General features: G+C 48.3%; 1 pseudogene; it reads left to right on the top strand.

Moving 5' to 3' along the window:
- Positions 1-1,122: 1,122 nt before the first annotated feature.
- Positions 1,123-3,215, top strand: LOC132250979 (olfactory receptor-like protein OLF3; annotated as a pseudogene).
- The last annotated feature ends 19,229 nt before the right edge of the window (positions 3,216-22,444 follow it).

Genomic DNA, 22,444 nt, shown 5'->3' with positions numbered 1-22,444 from the left:
CCCCAGCATTCTTTCCTGCCCATGACAGGAGGTCGGACTAGATGATCTACTTAGGTCTCTTCCAACCCTACCAACTATGAAACTATGAAACCTGCGCTGACCTGCGGGTGTCCCTCCCACAGGCTCCAACAGGCTTCGGTGTCATTCAGATCCAGGGAGAACAGCTCTTCATAGAAGGCCTGCATGCACCGGCACATCTCACCTGCATCCATGAAGGGGGTGCCATCATCTGCCAGAAGGCAGGTGATGTACTTCTTGGCCTCCTGCCTTCTCTCCAGGGCAAAGAAGAAGCAGGAGCCACAGTCCATCTCCTGAAGGAGCTGGACACATGAGCAGACAAACCACCGCAGGTGCGGTGGTCATCCAGAGCATGAATCTCTTCCTGCCTCTCCCAACACTTTCTGCAGAGGGATGGGTTGGTTGGGTTGGTGGCCAGACACCTCTTCAGCTCCAATATTTCCCGCTCGAGCTGCTCCTGGACTGCCTCCCCCTGCCAGGTGTGCCCTTGAGTGTAGCTGAGACAAAAAAGCCGGATGCGCACAGGGCATTGTGGCTCTTGTGCCTTTCTCCACAAGTACGCTCGCAGTGGTGAGGATGCTGTCAAAATCTTCCCAGCAGTTCAAGGTGAGCTGTACCTTTCTGCAAGAATGCCATGGGGTACCCCCTCTCCTGAAGGAATGAGAGCACCCGGCTTCTCCAGAGACCCTTCCTGCAGCTGGAGAGGTGACCAGGCAACTGAGAGGCATGGTGACCAGTGACCAGGCAACTGAGAGGCAAAAGGGATCACTGAGATCACCAAAGGATGTGATCAAGGTAAGCCCCTATATTTTAGTTGCAAAAATATCACTGTGAGCATGTATTGGATAGAGGAAGAAGAGGATGATCCTATATTTGTCAAATAGTTCTTTACCACTTGTCTAGACAGCAGGAAACCAAAGTTCTAGACTCCTCCAGGAGATAGAATTTGAACTTTGATCTCATACTCCTCAAGGAAGTGATTTAACTGAAAAAGATATATGTCAGGCACTAAAAGGCACCTTCTCCAACACTACAGTTGCAGTTGCCTCGTTAGGAGCCTGAGCGAGGGAATTATTGTGGGCCAGAAGGAAGACAGCGAGCCAGATGATATGGTGAGATTGATTGTTCTATTGGTGGGAGGGTCTCTGAGTGAAATAAAATCAATATTGTGTATAAGTACTAAAACTTCTGGCTACATGGCCACACCATGTGTCATTCAGGCACATAAAGAGAGGTAGAAGTCAACCTTTACTGTATTAGTCAAAAGCAGCAACCCTAATGCAACATTTAGCCGCATATCAATAGAGACTACTATAAAAATCACAGCCGTGTCCAAAGCACCAAAAACATGTTGAGGCCTGGAGTTTGGTTATGATTGTTGTTTCTCTCCACATAAAGGCTGCTTAACTCAGTGGGACAGGACAATGAAACCTTTGGCAATGAGTTTATCTTCCTGGGCTTCTCCAACCGTCGGAAAACTCAGCTGAACCTCTTTGTGCTCTTTTTGGCAATTTACATCATCATAATGGTGGGGAATGCCCTCATTATTACTGCCATCCACATGGATCCACGCCTCAATACTCCAATGTACTTTTTCTTTGAAAACTTGTCTTTTTTAGATATCTGTTACGTAACCACGGGGTTACCACAGATAATGGCCTATTTCTTGGTAGAGCACAAAACCCTCTCCTACAAGAGGTGGAGGGACTGAGTTCATACTTTTGGCTGCCATGGCCTATGACCACTATATAGCCATTTGCAACCCACTCCAGTATATGACTATTATGAGCAAGAGCATTTGCACCCTGCTAGCCACAGCTTCGTGGGCACTTGGGATCTTCAACGCTCTGCTGCACACCCTTTTTACCACATGCCTGCATTTCTGTGGCCACCCTGTCATCAACTATTTCTGCTGTGAATTTATTGCTCTCATCAAGGTGGCCTGCTCTGACACCCACATCAATGAGATGACAGTTCTGATCCTAAACTTTGTTGTACTCCTGGGACCCTGCTTCCTGGTCCTGGTCTCTTACATTTACATAATCTCCTCCATCCTGTGGATCCGCTCCACACAAGGCAAGCAGAAGGCCTTCTCCACCTGTGCCTCTCACCTTTGGCTTACGGGACAGCCATCTTTGCCTACTCAACCTCCAAAGCGGGTAGCAACCAAAGCAAGATCATTGCTTTATTTTATGGTGTTGTCATCCCCATGCTGGATCCTATCATATACAGCTTGAGTAATAAAGATGTGAAAAGGACCTTGGTCAAAGTCAGGGTGGAAGGTAACTTCTGAGAGACTGTGAAGCCTACGTTTTGAAATATGATTGGTGAGAAAATGAAGTTTTGTTAAGTTTTGTTAAGTTAAATATATATTGCAGAAGTGGATAGAGTTGATCAAATTTTCAGTGAAAATAATTGAATAGATTGTTTTCATAATATCAGTGTTTCATTTCTAAAATCTTGAAATATTTCAGTTAATTTCCTTTTGATAATTCTCCCTTGAAAATGTATATATGTTAATATGGTATCTTTATAATATATTTAGTATTTAAGAAAACAGTCTATTCCAAGTGCATTTCCTTAGTACTAAAAATAGAAAGCTATGCACTTATCTGGACTCGGTGTAGTTACTGGAATAGATTGACAGCATTTCCCACTGTATTATGAGCCCCTGTGACCAGCAAAGGTAGCTCTAGGCTCCCTCTGGTGCTAGCTCAGGGGCTGGCAGGGAGCACTGGAGCAGGAGACAGGTTGGGACTGGGACATTACACCCTGCCCCCAGGGACTGCCAGCAGCTGGGGCAGGAACAATGTCCCTCTGTCCCAGCTGCAGGGAGCTCTTGGTTCTGTCTTCCTGATCATGGGCAGGGGACTTGAAAAGAGTTTCAAAGGAGGTGCAAAACTGAGCCCCCTGCCCCAATTCACCAGTGAGGCAGCTAGCAGCTAGCTTGCTGCTAGCTGCTCCACCTGCAAACAGGGGCAAGGGGGTGGGACTTACCCCATCCCCGCAGCTCTTTCCAAGCCCCATGCCTCAATCACCTGTTCTGGGCATGGGACTGGGACCTGCCCTTGACCAGGACAGTTCCTTGCCCTCTCTCTGCAGGTGAGGTGGAGGTGGTAAACCTGTTCCTCACTCAGCTCCAGAGCACAGACCTGGGTGGGGAGCAAGTTGGGGAGATTGTTTCCCACTCAGTTTGATCAATGCAAAAGTTCTTGTAAATCAAGACTGGTTTAAAAGGCATGAGGAGTAAGATGGTGGAGTGACTGCAGATCTTGACGCATGTATGCAAGCCCTGTGCTAGACTTATGTGATGCTCACCCCAGTTGACAGCAGTAAATGGGTCCTTTGTCATTCAGGCAGGGGAGTTAAAGGTAGCTGGATTTTATACTGTTCATATTGATCCCTTGTGTGTAGCTGGCTAAGATACTGCTGTGTTTTAGCTACTCATGCCGAATGGGGTGTCCATCTTCTTTACATGTCACTCCAGGTGAAATTTTCTTTCTTTTTGGAGGAGCAAAGGTAGACTCTGGGGGGCTGAAGTTGGGCTGGTGTCTGGTTCACTCTTACTTTCAATTCTTAGGGTGCAGACACATGTAACAAACATCACTGATTGGGAAGCAGCTCGTAATTGTTTTGAATATGGGAGACTTGTGGCTGGGGATATTTTCACTTTTCTGCTTTCCCTTCTCTCTTAAACCTGAGTTCAATAAAATGTAGTACCCTGAATTTGACTAAATTTTGCAATGCACTCTTCTGACTTTGGTGCATGCAGGGATATGCTGGGGGTGGGGGGGGAGGGCGATGGGATGGGACTCTTAGATTTATATTTTGGGGATCCTGGTGGTAGGGGGCATATTGAGGAGCTGTGGTCAAGTAGGGAGTGAGGGCACAGCTGGTGGCTAGAACATAAGTTTTTATTGAACAAGCAGTACAAGGGAGCTTGGTGATAAAAAGTGCCAATAAAAGGAGTGGGGGGAAAGGCAGTGGAGTTCTGGTCACATATGAGAGCATCCATCTAGAGCAGTATGGGAAGCCTAGATGGTTTTGCCTTGTATGTCAAAACCACATACACTTATCGTCTACTTCAGGAGGAAGAAGACAGAAATGCAAAATACATTTGGGTAAAGATGAAAGGTGCAGTACTGATATAATGGTGGGAATTTATTATAGGCCACCTAATCAGGAAGAAGAGCTGGATGAAGCACTCTTCAAGCTAGTAACAATTCTATCCAGAAGCTATGGGATGGTACTGAAGAGGAACTTCCATTTTTTGGAGGAGGATGAAGACTAATGGCTTGAAGTTGAACAAAGTAAGTTTAGATTGGATATCTAGAAAAAACCTCTTTTTTGTTAGAACAGCGAGGCAGTGGAAAACACTGCCTAGGGAAGTTGAGGACTTTCCCTCTCTGGAGGTGTTCAAGTGGTTGGACACTGGTCGTGAATGTTTCAGGCATAATTATGTCTATATTCTTCTATGGGTATTTTCCATGCTTCTGGGCTTTGCTGGTAGCCCCTGCCTCCCCCCACCCCACACACCCACACAAACTTTCTGCTATGTGTGTCAGGGTGTTTTTAAGCCTTCCTTAAATTCATTGTATGTTAGCTACAGCTAAGGATGGGGACTTTGACTGGGGTGTGCCAGTGCTCCTGCTGGAACCAAAGATGAAGGGTCCTGACTGGAGGGTTATGCCCTTCTGCTCAGGGTCAGATTGTTTGCAATATTTGGGGTCAGGAAGGGATTTTACCCCATGGTCAGATTGGTACAGACTGTGGGGCCTTTTGCCTTCCTCTGTAGTAGTGAGTATATGGGATCTCTGTAGTGGGCAGTCCTGGGATCTCTTGAGCATATATCGATAACATTTTATAGAACTAGGACTTTGGCTGCTGTAGTTCCCATGCTTTCTTGTGGCAGGTGAGGGTGTTAGATCTGTGTTGTGTCATTGTTCACTTTAGTCTTATGGAGAGTTTAGTTTATGGTTTGTATGGGATGTTTTGGATAGTGATGATCCTGCCTCAGGCAGAGGGTTGGACTAGATGACCTCTGGAGGTCCCTTCCAGTCCTCCTTCTCTATGATTCAATGACTGACCGTATCTGTGTCATGGAACTCTTGATGTCCACATATAACATTATCCAGTTCATAGTGAATTGGTTCAAAGCACTACTTGATTTTCCAGGTATACTTTTAAACCATTCCAGGAAGCCTAAAACTGGTTTAACAGGTTTGTACATCTGTCTGCTTTAGGTTTAAACTAGTACACCTGTTAGTATGTCTATACCTTAAAGGAGTGCTGGATTTCATTATCCAACGCAGGGTGTCAAGGTCTTACACCAAGGCTAAAGCCCTTGACTTCAGAAGTGCCAACTTCAATGAGCTTAGGAGAGTAGTGGGGGAGGCACTGAGGGCCCAGAAGGTAGAAGAGATGGGAGTCCACAAGGGATGGTCGTACCTTAAGGGAGCGATCCTCCAGGCCCAATGGTTAACAGTCCCTGAGAGAAGCAAGTGGGGTAAGAGTGTTCAGAAACCCCCTTGGCTCAGCAAGGGCATTCAGGAATGCCTGAGGACTAAAAGGGGGGCGTACAACCAGTGGAAGGGAGGAGCTATCACCAAGGAGGAGTACTCCTCTTCGGCCCAGGAGTATAGGAGGGCTATTAGGAAGGCCAAGGCAGAGATGGAACTCAGGCTAGCATCCAGGATTAAGGACAACAAAAAGTCCTTTTTCAAGTACATTGGGAGCAAGAAGAGGGCGCCAGGCAATGTAGGCTCCCTGCAAGATGCAAACGGTAATCTTGTGGCTATGCCAGACATGGACGTGGCTACGTCGCCATGGACATAGACTTTCTAGACTTTAAGAAGGCCTTTGACACTGTCTCTCACCTCCATAAGATTAAAGTTGTTGTTGTTCCCATCATTTTCGGGGATTACAATGAGCACTTTTATTTCACCAATGTCTGCAGAACGCCCATGTATATCCCAAGAAATTCCCTCTAGTTTCTCTGGAAAAAAACTGTCTTAGAGAGTTGATCTCCTGAGACACCAAGGCCTGAGGCATCTCACTCTCATCACTGACCTGTTTAGGAGGTCCAGGCCTTGTCCTGTTCATACGTTTGGATTTATTTACAGAGCTTGCCAATGCCATTTATATATATATATATATAGAGTCCACATCTTTCACTATTTCACTCACTAAAAAATAAACAAAAATGAAGGAAAAAAAAAATCTTAATATTTCCAGAATGCAAAATAAATGTGGAAAAGTGAGGTGCTCAGTACTTAAGCAGCTATCTTGTACTGTGGTACCATGTGACCCCAGGACATAGGTTTCTAAACTCATAAGAAATTATGGATATTATGTATTTATGACACGTTTTCCCCTATGTAAAATGAGGATAACAGAACTTTATAGAATTATTAGACTGAAGTGGAGAAAAACATATTCAAATTGTGAACAATTTGGTGAGCTGTACTCTATAGTAATGAAGGAAATCTAAATGCCATAGGTGGTAATTTTACAAGCAAAATAAATATTTTCCCCTACTGTATAAAGCAGGCTTGTCCAACATATGGCCCGTGGGCCGCCATGCGGCCCGCCAAGGCATTTTCTGTGGCCTGTGGTGCTGTGACAGGAAATGAAAGTAAACATGGTTTACTTCTTGGTCCCGCCCCTTGTCCCTCCCCCAGCCCCTCAGCAGCTTCCTAATGGCTGCTGAAGGGCTGGGGAAGGGACAAGGTTCCCACATGCACCGTGTCAGCTTGACATTGCCGACGCGGTGCGTGTGGGAAGAGGAGTAGCCATGTGCCACTAAGGACAGGACAAGCCCGGCTGGAGCAGCGGGGGATCAGCTGCATTTTCCCCTACCTGTGCTGATCAGTCCCAAGTGGTACACAGCTCTGCCGCCACCTCTGCTGCCTGGTGCTGACCCGGGCAGGTCTGTCCCATCCAGAGCAGCATGCGACTGAAGCTGGATTCCCACGTGCTGCTGGGGATGGGAGGAGCCCAGCCAGGTCTGCACCGGCCAGCAGAAGCGACAGCAGAGCCGTGTGCCACTCAGGACTGACCAGCGCAGGTAGGGGAAAATGCAGCTGAGCGCCTGCTGCTCCAGCTGGGCTCATCCCGTCCCAAGCGGCACACATCTCCACTGCCGCTTCTGCTGGCCGGTGCAGACCCAGCTGGGCTCCTTCCATCCCCAGCAGCACATGGGGAGCTGGCTTCAGCTGCATGCTGCTCCGGATGGGATGGACCCGGACAGGTCAGCACCAGCCAGGAAAAGCAGCATGCAGCTGAAGTCGCCCTTCCACAGTCCTCACCACAGTCCTCACTTCAGCTGCACTGCCCCTGCTGGGCTCTGGGATCCCCCAGCAGCTTGGGGCCTGCCCCAGCGAGGTTTCTCGCAGCTCTGTGCCCAGTGTGGGGCGGCTGCGGGGCCAGGCCGCAGAAGAGCCCAACGTGGTCAGGCACAGAGTGGAAGCCTGCAGCCCTGGGGATGTGCTGCTCATGCAGCGTCAGTTCAGCGCCAAGAGGCGCCCTAACTCCTCGGGCCAAATCCTGCTCTGTTTACAGGCACTGGGCCTGAGCGCCTCTGCAGGCCCTTGCACGGACTCCGGGCTCCACATGTGCGGCCGCGCTTCCCTTCTGCGCCTACTCTGGTGGCTCCTCCTTGCCTCCCTGCGCTGGAATGCCCAGGCATTTGCGTGGTGCCAGGTCTGGCCCTGAAACTTTAGCTAAAGGAAAACTACGTCTAGCCTCAGTTTGGCCGGAGGGGAGGCAGTGGGCCCTCCTTAATAGTCTCTAGCAGCGAGAAAGTTTTTTCAGGGGGCAGAGATCCACCAGACCCTGCGGCCCCACCTTGACGTTGGAGGTGTGTAGCAAAGGGGAGAAGAGTTTCCGGCAGGAAAGGTGGTGGAGTGAAATAGATGTTTCCCTGGAAGGATTTGATATATGTTGTTGGGTAAAATGAATGAATTGTAGTGGGATGCCTTCCTTCCACTGGGGATGCTCAGACATTGCACAGCCAGAAATAATGATAATGTCTTCTCTGGGACACTAAAGCACAGGGCAACTGGACTGATGGACTGTGACATTAACGGCTCTGTGACACTTGCATATTATCCGAGAACTCTAGCTTACTTGCTGAGATCCAGGAAATGAGTAATTTAGAGGGAGAGTTTTGAACTGGTTAGACCCATTTCATTGTCACTTCCTGCAACTTCATTGGTGTCAAAGGTCACGTGACATCACTTCCTGATGTGATACCACTTCCTGTGAGGTCTTTGAATATGGCTCGCTGGCCCACTGGGTGACAAAAAGTTCGTGATCCGAACCCACATTCAAAAAGGTTGGACACCCCTGGCATAAAGTAAGCCATTTGAATTTCTTGAGGCTGGATATTGCTAAGGCCGAGAATACAAAAAAAGGACAGGCCATTGCAATAATTTCAGCTCAAGTGGGTCCTAATGATGGCTAGTTAGAAAAGAGTTCCAAATTAAAACAAAAAGTCAAATCTTTGGAAGTCATCACAAAATGGAAATTATAGGGGGAAAACTCTTGGACAACCAAAATATCAAGTTATTTAATTCATTTCGTTATAGTCTATAACAGGGTTGGGCAAAATGGTGGATCCAACCAGACTCCATTTCCTAGCAGCCCCAAACCATGTTGCTGCAGCCAGTTTCCATGGAGGCCCCAGAAGCAGTGGTACCATGACAGTGTGGGGCCAAGGTTTCCATGGAGACCAGCCCCAGCAGTGCTGACAGAGTGCACAGCTAGGTGGGGACCTACTCTGTAGCTGGGGCTGGGATCTTGTAGTGATAACAGCATGGTCCAGAGCCAGGACAGAGCTGTAATCCGTTGCCTGCCCACCCCTGCCAGGGTCCCATGGGCAGCAGATTGCAGCTCAGCGCTGGTTCTGGACCATACTATTACTGCCACAAGATCCCATTCCTGGAATTTTTAGGGATGCTGAGGTGCGAGCTGACTAGCCCTGCACCCTGCCAGTGCTGCTGGGGCCGGTTTCCAAAGAAATCTTGGCCCATGCTGTCATGGTGCCACCACTGCTTGGGTCTCCATGTGAACTGGCCACAGTGATGTGGGAAGCGCCTGCTGGGAAGTAGAGTCCACCATAAGCTTGCTTTAGCCCGTGGGCTGGACTTTGCCCACCCTGGCCTATAAGCAACTACACAGAGAATTAAATTTTCCTAATGGGCTTTTCTACTTGGAAAAAAATGCAGAACAAGTTCAAAGGTCTGGAATTTGAAGCTAGACAAATTCCAACTATAATTTATGTACAGATCATCTAATATGAACACTTCCAATAATTCATGATTTCCTTATTTGAACTGGGAAATATTTTTTAGAAAAATATGTAATCATAATTTAAAAATTGGTACTGGTTAAGTTGTTGTGGTAGTGGAAACAACCCCAATACTTGCTTTTTTCACTGGCTAACACAGGCATTATCCATTGGAGCATGTTCGTACTAATGAACCCCTCCCACTTGATGTCCTATCCAATGACCAATACCAACTTCAGAGAAGATAAATAGAACCCCAGAAATTGCACCTATGGGCTGATTTGTCTCATAGAAATTTCCCCCCTCCCAAAATCTTGAGCACAAGGGATTATACTCCTATGAAAATTCTACCCTGGTATCACAACTCTGGATGATTCCACCTTGGTACAAGTGAGTACCTTGCTTGATGGAGCAAAGTCTGTCCTGACATCAGTTTAAATAGGGCCATCTTGAATTTAATTCTGGACTCAAAAAGACAGGGTCTAAATTACAATACATAGGAATCTGGTTCATTGATTTCAATTGCATGATTCTAACTTACATCAGTTAGGAATCTGGCCCATTAACTTGGGCCCATTTACACTAGTTGATCCCATCTGGGATCTAGTCCTATTAAGCCCAGTGACATTATAGCTGATTTACACAAATTTGGGATGGGGGGTGGGAGGGTGTGGGGACCTTGCTGTCTCCAAGGAAGCTATGCTGGATTTTTACCGGCTAGGGATCTGAGCCCCTGCACTGGAGCAACAATGGGAATTCCAAGTGACATCTGGGAATCTGGCTCACGACAGTGTAAGAAAGGAATAACAAGGATTTTTTGTGAGATTAAATTTGGACACTAATATGTATAGTGTTACTTGCAGGATGAGCATCCCTGATTCTCACTATCAATCACTGAATGTAAAGGCACAACCCTACATGTCCAGTTATAGTACTTTAATTTTCTCTTTGTCTGAGAGATTGAGAGCTTTCCTGTGTGGTAGGAAAAGCATGCTCTAATGTACCACTAGACTCAAAGCCAATTAAAACTATTGCCACATATTGAAATTTCAACAAAGTTTTTTACGTCCCTAAAAGTTTAATTAAAGTTCCCCTTAGAAGTCATCCAACTCCTCATTATTGTAGCAACCAGACACAGTGCCCAGAGTAACCAATTTCTGTGACTCAAACCACAGAAGTGTCTGACACTTTAATGATGCCCATTGCAATTTACCTCACTCATTAAAAGTTTTACCTGGGACACTAACTCTAACCTCTAGGGAGACATGTGTTTGTGCTGTAAATTGCATGCAATAATGAATATAAATTTGTATGATTGTTTATGAACTCTCCATGCCATGCATTTTATTACACAGAATAAAATTCATGCCCTGTAAGGGAAGGCATGGGGCCTGCACTTAATTTAGTTCTTCATGAAATGCTGGTATAGTAAGGACAGAGGCATTAACTAGGGGTGAGATTTTCAAAACCACTAAAGTGGTTTTAAAAGCCACAGTCCAATTCTCAGTAAAGTTCCCCTTAGAAGTAACTTAGGCACTTGGGTCTAGCAAACCCCCCAGGTTTTTCTATTTTTTTTTTAAATTAAAAATACATTCCCCTCCCTTCTCCAACCATTTCTGACTTTGCCCTATCTATGCCTTAGAAGTAGTTGTGATAAGTCATAGTTAAGCTAAAACATAGGATAAGCTCTTGTATTCCATTACTGTAACAAGCCCCTTTTAATGTCCATGTATCATTGTAAAGTGTTCTGTTATTTTGATATTGATTTTTACTGTTTTATATTGTGTGATCACTATTCTTACTATCGATTTTTACTGTCTTATATTGATATTGTATGATTCAGGCCTATTTTTGTATATTAGCCAGAAAAATGTCAATTCTCCATTTTGTATTGTCAAATCTCCATCTTGTGTCCTATGCCCAGGCAGACCCTATTGTAATTGTGTTGTAACTGTGATTTATACCTTCCCCTCCTATATAAATTGGTTCCCTGGATGAATGAGAGAGAATGAGAGTACTTGAGACATAATAGTAGGAAGCCTAAGAATAGCTCCTACTGAATGACCAGACCATCGGCTTAATGACCCTACCACCGCCTTGCATTGACTCTCCCTGAAACCACAGGCCCTCTCCCAGGCTTAACATCTGAAAGATAAAGACCTTCCAAGAAACCAGCAACATGGAAACAAAGGACAGAACAGAAACCAGCAACTCCACCATTGTACTACATGGGACAATGAGGACAACTGGAACTATATGTCCTCAGCTGAGCAGGACTGGCCCTTGCCTGGGCATATCCTCCCCACTGGAGTCACAGGTAGCCCACCCCTATAAAAGGTGTGGTGCAATGTGATCTCTTTGGGACGCCCTCTCCAACTGGACCGAGACCATGCGATATCACCTATCCACCCAGAGGTCCTGCCGGCGACCCTCTCTGGACAACATGTCTCTGGAGAGGACTTTGACTCAAACCACAGAAGTGTCTGACACTTTAATGATGCCCATTGCAATTTACCTCATTCTGACATGCCTAAACCTCTTTGTGGAAGCACAAACAGCATGTGTTGCACATTAAACCATGTGTGGTGCTGCTAATTTGCAGCATGGGGGCAAAATTTGGATTTCCCGGTAGCAGACCCCCCTCCCCCGAAAAAAAGCAGTGCAAACTACATCAAAATAGTGTGCACTGGGACAAACTGCGAGATGGGAGATCAGGTATTCCAGGGCTGCCTGTTCTTCTGCCTCCACAGTGTGGAGCTCCCGCATTGAGACACTGTGCCCCAGCCAGCTGTAGTGTGGCTGGCTGGGGCACAGTGTGCCTCAAGACAGGGGAGCAGGCAGCCCTGAGTTGGATGAAATCCACCTTTTTGAAATCTAGTTTCCTAATTTTACTGACCTCATGCTTTCCCTGTCTCAAGATCTGGAATTCTAGCATATCACGATCACTTCTTCCAAAGTTATCTGTCATCTGCACATCCTCCACCAGTTTTTCTCTGTTGGTCAAGAGATGATCCAAGATGGATGATCCCCTAGTTGCGTCCTCCACTTTTCTGAAACAGAAAGTTGTCCTCCACCCAAGTTAGGAATAGACTTGACATTTTACGTTTGGCTGCATTGTTCTTCAGCAGGTGTCCAGAAAATTGAAATTTCTCATCAGTACCATCCCATAGCTTCTGGATAGAATTGTTACCAGCTTGAAGAGTGCTTCATCCAGTTCTTCTTCCTGATTAGGTGGCCTATAATAAATCCCCACCATTCTATCAGTACTGCACCTTTCATCTTCACCCAAATGCATTCTGCCTTGCTGTCTTCCTCCTCCTGAACCAGAGAACAAGTGTATATGGTTTTGACATACTAAATATGTGACCAGAACCGTACTGCCTTTCCCCCTCCCCATTTTCTTGATACTTTTTTATCATTAAATTTCCTTGTACTGCTTGTTCAATAAATACTTACTTGCTAACCACCAGCGGTGTCCTCACACCCTACTTGACCATGGCCTCGCAATATGCTCCCCTAGACCCAGGAACCCACAAATATAAGTCTCAGAGCCCCTCCCCCCCATTTCTCTGGGTACCCCACAGTCATAAGAGAACATTGCAAAATTTGGCCAAGTTCAGGCTGCTAGGTTTCATTGAACTCGGGGTTAGGAGAGAAGGGAAAGCAGAAAAGTGAAAATTCCCCCAGGCACAGGTCACCCGTATTCACAAGAATTCTGAGCTGTTTCCCAATCAGTGACATTTGTTACATGTGTCTACACCCTAAGAATTGAAAGTAAGAGTGAACCAGGCACCACCCCAACTTCAGCCCCCCACAGTCCACCTTTGCTCCTCCAAAAAGAAAGAAAATTTCAGCTGGAGTGGCATGTAAAGAAGATGGACACCCCATTGGGCAAGGGTGGCTAAAGCACAGCACTATTTTAGACAGCTACACACAAGGGATCAATGTGAATAGTATCAAATCCAGCTACCTTTGACTCCCCTGCCTGAATGAGAAAGAACCCATTTACTGCTGTCAACTGGGGTGAGCATCACATAAATCTAGCACAGGGTTTGCATACACATGTCAGGAGCTGTAGCCACTCCATTACTTCATTTCTCATGCCTTTTAAACCAGTCTCAATTTACAAGAACTTTTGCATTGACAGAGATTTTTATGGAGAAACAAAATGGAAAAGAAAATTGGTAATTCACTGAAGATAGAGCAGACATATTCCTGTGGGATGATTAAAGTGTGAGGTTTAAAATCTGGGATATTTACAATGAATTTTGTAAATATCCCAGATATTAAATTTCATTATCTCCTTTCTATAGTTGAGAAACTGATACCCACAGAGGTGATGTAATTCGCCTAGGATCCCCCAACAAAAACAGGAGGAGAGCCCTAGTGTCCCAAGTCCTTATTTTAGTGCTCTATTCACTGGTCCATATTGCCTCCCAGGGCGCGTTCAGATGAGCGCGCACATACCTCTTGCCCTGTCTCAAACCCCTTTGTGACGGGGCAAGAAGCAATTGCGGGAACGAAAAAAACTTTCAGCCTGAGGAGAAAATTAGACCCCTGGATATCCAGGGTCTAAAAAAATTGAAGTTTAAAAAAGCAGAGCAGGAAACGGTCTGGTACCGCAGGGCAGGCAACCAGAGGCTGGGTCCTCCACGGAAATGCTCTCTCTGGGTGCCAAAGTGTCTCTGTGCTTGGCCCCTCGCCCTGGTGCTGAAACACGCAGCCGGCCAGTAAGTAAGGGGTCAGGTGGGGCTGGAGGAGGGGACCAATGGGGTCGCCCACTGGCCCCGCCCACTCCTCCAGCCCCCCAGTCCTCCTCTGCCCGACCCCATTCCCTGCCTGCTGCCAGACTGTCCCCCAATCACTTTTTTGCCTGGCCCTGCCCCCTGCCAGCCCCCCCCCCCCCAAAGCCCCCAATCACTTCCCTGCCTGGCCCTGCTGCCGCCAGCCCCCCCCAACCCCCCCGATCACTTCCTTGCCCAGCCCCTCCCCCTGCCAGCCCCCCTGACCCCCCGATCACTTTTCTGCCTGGCCGCTCCCCCCGTCAGCCCTCCCAACCCCCCAATCACTTTTCTGCCTGCCCCCACCCCCAACCCCCTGACCCCCACAAACCCTGCCCTGCCCAGCCCCATCCCCCCATCCCCCCAAGGCCTCCCAATCTCTGCCCCCCCCCATAGTTTAAAAACCCCCCGTCACTTACTGGCAGTTTGTCTGCCATCTGTCCCACTGGGCCCCTGCCTGCACAGTGCAAGGTAGAGGGGCAGCCCCAATGGCCCCAGCCCAGCCCTCCTGCCTCCCGCTGCCCTGTACTGTCTGAGGGGGGCTCTGCCAGGAGGCCCAGAGCCCCCGCCACCACTGCTTCTAGGGTAAGTAGAGGCTTTTTTTCTATTTTTTCCTTGTTTTATTCTTTTTTTCTTCTTTAAAGTGAAGGTGCCTGGGGTTGTGGGGGCAGCCATGGGGACCTGGAGGTGCAAGTGGGGGGGTGGGGCTGGGCAGGGCAGTCATTGGGAGGGTCTGGGGGAGCAGGGGGTGGGGCTGGTTGAGGCAGGCACTGGGGGGGCTACAGCAGCTGGCAGGGAATGGGGCCAGGTGGGGCAGCAATCGGGGGGGCTTGGGTGGTGCATGCGGGCCTTGCAGGGCGGGGGGTGATAGCTCCTGCAGGGGCCATTGGGCCCCTGTTAGGGGGCTGTAGCCCCTGTGTGGGGACCGAACTCCCTGTTGGGGAGCCGTAGTCCCTGTGTGGGGACTGAATCCCCTTTTGGGGGGCCGTAGCCCCTGTATGGGGGCCATATCCTCTGTGGGAGGGCAGCAAAATATGCATTCATGAATTCATGAAACATGTATTTAGAGTTCACTTTATTATTATGATAAGAAACATGCTTTAACACTGTAGATATATCAATAAAACATTGCCGAACTGATCGCTGTCTCTGTCTCACACTCTCTCTCTCTCTTTATAGTGGTCTTTTGTTTTACTTGTGGAGGAACATGGATTTGGGGGTATTTTACAGAGTGACTTTGGGATTTTTTTTATCAGGTATTTTTCAGTTTTTCAATAAGGGACACCAGAAGTCCTGCTAGGAAGGCCAGTGTCAGGACCCTGCCTGCTCAGAGCTGGCACCTTGGAGCCAGCTGGCTCTGGCTGAGCTCCTGACCAAATGGGGCCAGGAGGACATCCTTTGACAGTTCAAAGCAGGCCACTACACCCAGAACATCTTCCAGGCAATAGCTGCCCAGATGGCTGGGCAGGGGGCACACATGGCAGTAGTGCCGCACAGAGGCCAACCTTGTAGCCACAGCCCACTGGTAGCTGGCCCAGAGGGGCAGATGCCTCTACTGGCTGTAGTCCCCATCCAGGTCTGGCAGGTGTGCAGCAGGTCATAACCAGGCAGCAGGCCCCACTGCCAGACTGCTGCAGTGAGTAGAGGGTGCAGGGAACTCTCAGGGCTGCTTCAGCAGTCCAGCTGGCACAAGGGTAGTTTCCCCAGGTACCAATTGGCTGGGCTCCATAAGCTCCTGAGAGTGAGTAGCCCTGAGCTACTTGCCAGGGCAGCTTTTTATACTGCTGGGGACAGCACAGGTGCTGGCCCTGAGTTCTAGCTCCCCTTGGCTGCAGATCCGGGAGGAACCAAGCAGGGTTATTTTGCCTCAAGTGGTACAATTTGCTTCACAACAAAGTGCATGTACAAGCATGTTCGTTGAGGCAAAAAAGCCCCAGCTCAAATTTGCACTGCTTCTATTTGAGATGCTGCAAGTGCACTTGCTTGCATGTGTGGATGCGCCCCCAGTGGCTTTCTATGCATTGACTTCAGTGATCTATTGAATACTCTCATGTGCTGCTGCCAGCTGCAATTATGTGATAGGCTGTATATTAAAACTACCAGGGATTATGTTGTCTACAGAGATATGGAGGAAGTAGTCCAACCTTAGGGGCAGGCTGATGGACAAAAAGAAGAATAATAGTTACCTGAACAACATTTCTCAAAACAAAAATGTATTTTTCCCATTGCCTTTCTGTGCTTCAAGTCTCCTGCCTGAACACCTCAGAATAATAGTAGTTTATAAATGCACCGTGTTAACAGTCTGAAGAAAATGTGCAATTTTTCTTCCTTTTTTAAAGAAAGTTGTCTGCTTTTTGCAGAAAAAACTGTATTCAGTTCTACGGATGTGGCTCCTCATGGGAGTTGCAGTCCTGTTGCTTTATATGCCTACTTCATCTGTGAGCCAAGAATTCAAATCAATAGCATCTCCCATAATTTACTGCAGCCATCCAACTGCTTGGATGCACAATGCTGCCTCACCAACATGGCATATAAATGGAGGTGGAGTCTAATAACAGTGACTGTATCAAACTGTTTCACAGAAGTATAACAAGCTTAATGTGAAATCTTTAATTGGAATTTTTATTCAGGACCATCTAAGTGTTTTAATTTTGACTAACTGTATCACTTTAATGATATCTAAATTTATGATGAGACTTAGCATATTGACATTTTTTTCACTTTTATAGTGTTACATATTAAATATCATGTATAGTTTATAACACTTATATGGACATCATATAATGAGTTATTTACTTAACTGCACAGTGCAATGCCAGTCCAAATTGTTTGCTTATAATTTATATTGTAGCAAACTCTGGACATTTTCATATTGGTTAAGTTCATAAGGCACTTAATTGCATAGACCTTTTGGGATCCTCTGTACAGTATATGTAATGTAATTGTACTATTTTAAAACTGCATGGAATGATGAGTCCCATGAGGCATTGTGGCAGTGCATCCAAAATGAAGTTGTTTTCATTTTCTGGTAAGAAATGATCAAAATATTCATAAATGTTATAGTAGATAGAAATACTCCTAATCTATGAATCTATTGCAGGGAGAAGAAGGGGGGAAACACCCAAAATGTATAACATAAATTATATTAAATTCCTGGATGCCCACAATGTGACACTTTAAAGGGATCTTATTTTAAAAACCAGCCTCTGAAAGGGACTGTAAAAACAGATCTCACAGGCCACATTTACACAAAGTGCTTACTGAGCAGTAGCTCGTTATTACTGTGCGGTAGGTCATTACTACTGCACAGTAGTGTTGCTCGACTCAAACACTGACGTGATGCTAGGGTGCAGTAGTAACAAGTTACTGCATAGTCAGCATCACCAGGAAGCCGCACAGGGACACTATTATGCATTAATGCCAGTTACTATGCATTCACTTAGTACTTGGGCATTCAAGTACTAAATAACTCCACAGTAACAACTGCGTAGTCAGCGTCTCATGTAGATACAGCCGCAATCACCAATCATGGTTAAAAACCTAGGCTTAACAGTCTCTCAGAAGTTACCTTTCCCTTTGACTTTGACTAAGGCCCTTTTCACATCTTTATTTCTCAGGCTGCATATGATAGGGTTCAGCATAGGGATGACAGCACCATAGAAGAAACCAATGTTCTTGCTTCAGTTGGCTGAGTAGCTGCCCCCTTTGGGGGTTGAGTAGGCAAAGATGGCTGTCCCAAATGCCAGGGTCACTATGGTAAGGTGAGAGGCAGAGGTGGAGAAGGGTTTGTGCTTGTCTTGTGAGGATCAGATGCACAGGATGGAGGAGATGATGTAAATGTAGGAGACCAGGACCAGGAAGTAGGGTCCTAGGAGCACAACAAAGTTTAGGATCAAAATTGCCATCTGATGTGGATGTCAGAGCAGGCTACCTTGATGAGAGCAATAAGGTCACAGCAGAAATGGTTGATCACAGGGCGGCCACAGAAACACAGGCGTGTGGTAAAGATGGTGTGCACCACAGAGTTGATTATGCCAAGTCCCCACAAAGCTGTGGCTAGCAGGGTGCAGATGCTTTTGCTCATAATAGTCATATACTAGAGTAGGTTGCAAATAGCCATATAGCGGTCATAGGCCATGACAGCCAAAAGTATGAACTCAGTCCCTCCCAGAGACAGAGTGAAAAATTGCTGAGTCATGCACCTCTTGTAGGAGAGGGTTTTGTGCTTGTGGCAAAGTGGGACTCCCCGACTAGCCACAGTGCTAGTTTCCCCACTTGCCTTTGGGCACGCCACCCACCTGACTCACCTGCCATGCCTTGTTGTTAATTAATTAAGCTGTTGATTAAGGTGGGAGGCTGCCCATTCTTGCCCCAATGCCAGGGGGCATTATCTGCAGCTCCATTCCTCCTCTACACTGCAGCCCAAGCCTTGCAGATGGCATCCAGATGACAATGCTCCCGGCTTACAGCCAGACCAAGCTTAGGCCTCATTGTCAGGCTTCAGTCACACACACATTCATACCACCCTCCTCTCACTAGGGCCTCACATACTCCACCCCCTCTCACAGGGTCTCTTTCACGCATCAACAACTTATACTGCCTTGCTTCCTCTTGGAGCAAGCCCCTTTGGCTATAGGCTTTAGCTAGTTCACACCTTGAGTGGCAAATGTACCGTCTTTTGGGCCTTTCCCATGACCCTCACTGGGGTAGTGGCCAGCCAATTACCTGACCAGGTCTAAGTTTGCCCCAGCTCCTTCCAGGGCAACTCTATACATTCAATACTGGTCTCCCTGCCCTCTGGTTTTCCCCCTCACTGGGGCTCCATATCTCACACCACCCCCTCACTGAGGCCACCCCGCTCCTTTGGCTCCACATCTCCACCCCCTCACTGGGGCCATGAGGCTTCCCTCCCTGGTGGGCTCAGGTAGTTGTAGCCATGCCTGGCCCCAGCTACCTCTCCTCAGGGTCTTGCACTCCACAGGGCTCAGGTGGCCACAGCTGTACCTGGCCCCCACTCTCGCTCCTTGAGGTCTTGCACCCCCCAAAGGGCTCAGGTGGCCACAGCCATACCTAGCCCCAACTACCACTGATGTTAACTCTCGCTCCTTGGGGGTCTTGCACCCCATAGGGCTCAGATGGCCACAGCCATGCCTGGCCCCAGCTACCTCTGATGATAAATGACCCACCTGAAGGTGAGGGCTGGGGTTAAGGGCACCGTACCTGCCTTTCACTGGGGTGTTAACTGGCTTGGCATTTCCTGGGGGCTCCTGCACCACTGAGAGGCCCACCAGGCCACCCACTCCTGGCAGAGTGTGGTTTTAGGTCATGCCCAGGACCAGGTGCCTCCAAAACATTCCCTACAGCTTCTGCCTTTACTTCCAGGGATGCAGCCTTGCAGCCAGGCAATGTTACTGCCTGGCCTACCAGCAGCAAACTGCTCTATTTATATAGGCAGCCAGGGATCTAAAATGGCCACCGCAATTTAGCACCTGCTGGCTGCTTGGCCCAGCTCTTAAAGTGGCAGGCACCAACAGTGCCCTGCCACAGTGCTCTACCAAGAAATGGGCCAGTATCTGTGGCAACCCAGTGGTTATGTAACATTTATCCAAAAAGGGCAAGTTTTCAAGGAAAAAGTACATTGGAGTATTGAGGCGTGGATCCATGTGGATGCCAGTAATAATGAGGGCATTCCCCACCATTGTGATGATGTAAACTGCCAAAAAGAGCACAAAGATGCCCAGCTGAGTTTTCTGATGGCTGGAAAAGCCCAGGAAAATGAACTCATTGCCAAAGGTTTCATTGTCCTGTCCCATTGAGTCAGGCAGCCTTTATATGGAGTGAAACAACAATCAGAACCAAACCCCAGGCCTCAGTATCTTTTTGGTGCTTTGGACACAGCTGTGCTTTTTATAGTGGTCTCTATTGATATGTGGCCAATGACGCATCAGGGTTGCTGCTTTTGACTAATACAGTAAAGGTTGACTTCTAACTCTCTTTATGTGCCTGAATGACACGGTGTAGCCATCAGTTTTGATACTTATACACATTCTTGATTTTTTTTCACTCAGGGTCCCCCCCAGATTTCTTAGTTGGTCTAAGAAAAGGTATCATCTCTGAACCAAGAGATCTAGAGTTTTGCATTTCTTTTTGTCTCAGACCAACACAGCTACCAAATACATCTCTTAGAGGGTGACATGCCTCTGCTGGAGAGTGAGCCTCCTCTGGTCAAGGGTAAGGTGCCCCTGGTTCTTCTGCTCCTTCTCTAGGTCCTGGCAGCACCAGGTCCAAGACTCTGTGAGCTGTTCCTCAGCCCCAGTGAACAGCTAGCCCAGGAGCACTGTCCAGTCTTGGCTGTGTTGCTGATGGAGTTGGCACATGCAGAGGGTGCCTGCAGACAGTGGTGGCATCCTTGCAGCCCTACGTCTACTGGCAGCTTGTGGATCTCCCCTACTTGCAGCTGATGATCCTGCAGAGCAAGGACAGAGAGGCTCTTTGTAAGAGTTTGCAACATTTCAGAGGTAGCATATCCTGTACTGAGGGGCTGTGCACCACCTATCCTTAGTTCAGCGGTTGTGCACACACAGGTACCCAGGGACCATGGTTATTTGGCCAGGAGGGACTTTCCACAGGAGCCTTCTGGCTGAGCCACCCCTCCCTGCTTCCAAAGCAGGGGCAGGCTTGCCACTTGCTGCAGGCAGCCTGCTTTCCCCATACCTTACCCAGGTTGGGCCAGGGCTGGCCCCTGCTGGCAGCTGCCATGATGGTTCCAGACCAACTACCTCCTATGAGGGGTGCTCCTGTGCCACAAGGCCCATAGTGCCCAGGTACTGGGGGTGAGGGGTTCCCACCCAGTTGGGACACAAAACTTGTGATGCCTCACCTCTTCCCTTGGCAGGCCTCTCCAGAGAGGTGCCCTGGGTCAGGCACCCTGCCACGCATGGCCTGTGCCTCAAGAATGCCCCTGGTCAGAGTCACCCAGGCGCACCACAACAAGCTGTTTGAGCACACCAAGAGGCACCTGACACATTACACCCAGCACTCCAACTCTACCCCTGGCCATGGAGATGTGGTCTTGCTGGCCGTGGCATTCCAGAGTGTCAAGGCATGGCACCTGGCCACTTGGACAGTGACTGTTTCCAGCAAGGAGCTGGCATGTGCAGGGAGCACATTCCAACCTGTCCTCCTTATTGGTGGCCCACTGCTGGAGGGCAGGTGGTGGCCTGGGCTACCCAAGCTGCTGGGTGAGGCTGAGGGAAGAGAGTGCACTGGGACTTGGCACTGCAGCCCAGAGGGGCCCTCCCCCACTGAGTCCTTCTGCTTCCTGGGCCCGGGTGCAGGCTCTGTCAGCCTGCCCATGCTGCTGAACACATGGTGGACCTCTCCAAGGGCCATGGGGGCCAGGATGTGGTCCAGCGCATGCAGAAATGGTATGGTCCTGGACATAGCCCTGGACTGCCTGTTGTGGTCCCACACATGGACTCACTGCACCTGCAGGGCCTTTGCCTTCACCTAGCACTGCTGTCCAGAATACTGGTGCTGGACAAGTTCAGCTGGACATGAACGTCTCTCCAGATGGCAATGAGGTTTGCAGTCATATGTCCTCCCCAGATGGAGATGAGGCTTGCAGTCTCCACTTGGATTCCTGGGCCTGTGTTTCCCCTGATGGAGAACCCAACATGGCAGTGGGGCACAGTAGCCAGGGGGCACACAGCAGCTGCTGGGGGCTCAGGGTATCAGAGCTGGGATCAGGGGGCTATAGCACCCAGAATGTACCCCCAGCATTAGGACACAGTTCCCAGGGGGCATGCAGCAGGTGCCATGGGGGCCAGAGCTGAAGCCCAAGGGGCTGCGTCACCTGTCACATGCCCACAGTGGTGGGACATGGTGCCCAGGGGGCATGCAGCAGCTGGCTGGGGCCCCGGAAATCAAAATAGGGGTCCTGGAGCCAGTATTGGGCAGCTAAAGAGCTGCCTGTGCCATGTGGCTGGAGAAACTTCCAGGCTGGGCCCCTCCTGGTGTGGCTGACCAGGCGTACACTGTACCTGATGTCAGTGTCTACATGTGAAATTAGGTACATTAATTTAAAGCACCATTGGGTAGTACCTGTATATGTCAGTACTAGCAAATGGTACTTTAAATTAATCTACTGTGCACTAGTTGCCATGCATATGTAGACAGTGTTACTTTACTGCACGTTAGATTAGTCTAATGCTCAATGGCCACATCTACATGAGACACTATGTTGCCATAGCAATGATCTACAGTGATGTGTCATCAGTGGCCACAAACCCTGATGCCACTGCTACTATGCAGTAGCAATGAGCTATTGCACAGTAGGGTTGGAAGCAACCTTTGT

The sequence above is a fragment of the Alligator mississippiensis genome, chromosome 5 (genome assembly GCF_030867095.1).
Source record: "Alligator mississippiensis isolate rAllMis1 chromosome 5, rAllMis1, whole genome shotgun sequence".
NCBI classification, from domain to species: Eukaryota; Metazoa; Chordata; order Crocodylia; family Alligatoridae; genus Alligator; species Alligator mississippiensis.
Note: the sequence above shows the minus strand (reverse complement) of the source record. Positions and strands in the feature narration are given on the sequence as shown.